At 42.5% G+C, this 1,605-nt stretch overlaps 1 non-coding gene across 1 annotated transcript; it reads right to left on the reverse strand.

Moving 5' to 3' along the window:
- Nucleotides 1-537: 537 nt before the first annotated feature.
- On the reverse strand, nt 538-644 carry LOC127108607 (small nucleolar RNA R71). The gene has a single exon (XR_007796133.1). It is a non-coding gene; the product is annotated as a small nucleolar RNA R71 (small nucleolar RNA).
- Nucleotides 645-1,605: the final 961 nt, after the last annotated feature.

The following is a 1,605-nucleotide window of genomic DNA, read 5'->3' on the forward strand; positions in this document are numbered from 1 at the left end:
CCACACACTCGCTCACAAGGCGAGCCGTTCTACTTACGAATCAACGATATCGAACTATATCTCCGAGTCTTACGACGAATTCAGGAATATCGTGCTGCAAACAATCTCCCTCCTGTTGAACTTCCTGATTTCAAAAATATTTTCCCTTCGATACCCGAGATGGCAGAACCAGCTCGTGCTCTTCGCGATTACGCTGCTCCATCGCAAGATGAACCGCATTCGAGTATTGCTCCACCCGCAATCGAAGCAAACAACTTTGAACTTAAACCTTCACTGTTGCAGGCAGTGCAACAGAACCAATTCTCTGGAAATCCTACCGAGGATCCAAACCTTCATTTATCCGTATTTGTCCAATACGCTGATACTGTTAAAGCTAATGGTGTCACTTCAGAGGCAATTCGACTTCGTCTTTTTCCTTTCTCGTTAAGAGATAGCGCTAGAAGATGGCTTCAATCTCTTCCTTCCAACTCAGTCACCACATGGAACGAGTTGAAGAAAGTTTTTCTTGCTCGATATTTTCCGCCAAGCAAAACAGCTATGTTAAGAGCCCAGATAAATGGATTTAAACAGAAAGATAACGAGTCTCTTTTCGAAGCATGGGAAAGATACAAAGACATGATGAGACTTTGTCCACACCATGGTTTAGAAGACTGGTTAGTAATTCATACCTTCTATAATGGTCTCCTGTACAACACAAGGTTAACAATAGACGCCGCCGCAGGTGGTGCACTAATGAACAAACCTTATGCTGATGCTTACCAACTTATCGAAAGCATGGCTCAAAACCACTATCAGTGGGGAACCGAACGAACAATGGTAGAAAAACCTCAAACGAAAACTGGCATGTACGAGATAAGTAACCTTGATCATGTTAATGCAAAAGTGGATGCTCTGGTCCAGAAAATTGAAAGTTTAAATGTATCACCTCCAGCCACCATGGTTGCCATAACTCAGAACTGCGAAGTCTGTGGAATCCAAGGTCACACTCCTGCAGATTGTCAACTCCTAACAGGAATCCAAGCAGAGCAAGTAAACTATGCTCAAGGAAGCCCCTACTCGCACACCTATAACTCAAATTGGAAGAATCATCCCAATTTTTCATATAAAAGTAATAATGCTTTATACGCGCCTGAACAATCTCCAAATCAAGCCCCAGCTATACCTCCGGGATATCAAAAGCCGATCCCATCTACACCTAACAATAATGCCCCTAGGAAATCCAACTTAGAAATCATGATGGAAAACTTTATAGCTTCTCAACAGCAAACCAATAAAGATTTCTTAAACCAAAATGTACACACTGGCGAACAAATTAAACAACTAGCAAGTAAAGTAGATGCCCTGGCTACCCATAACAAAATGCTGGAAACGCAAATATCACAAGTAGCTCAACAACAAGCGCCTACTGCTGCCCCAACTGGTACATTTCCTGGCCAACCCCAACCTAACCCAAGAAGCCACGCTCATGCAATTATACTGAGAAGTGGAACGGAAGTGGAAGGACCGTCTGACCCAAGGATAGAAAACCAAAACTCTAAAAAGTCAACTGAGGAGGAAAGTGAACCTAAGGAAAAGGAAGAGAGTAATAAGAAAACCATAGAAAAT

This window comes from Lathyrus oleraceus, chromosome 7, assembly GCF_024323335.1.
Source record: "Lathyrus oleraceus cultivar Zhongwan6 chromosome 7, CAAS_Psat_ZW6_1.0, whole genome shotgun sequence".
In the NCBI taxonomy this organism is placed as follows: domain Eukaryota; kingdom Viridiplantae; phylum Streptophyta; class Magnoliopsida; order Fabales; family Fabaceae; genus Lathyrus; species Lathyrus oleraceus.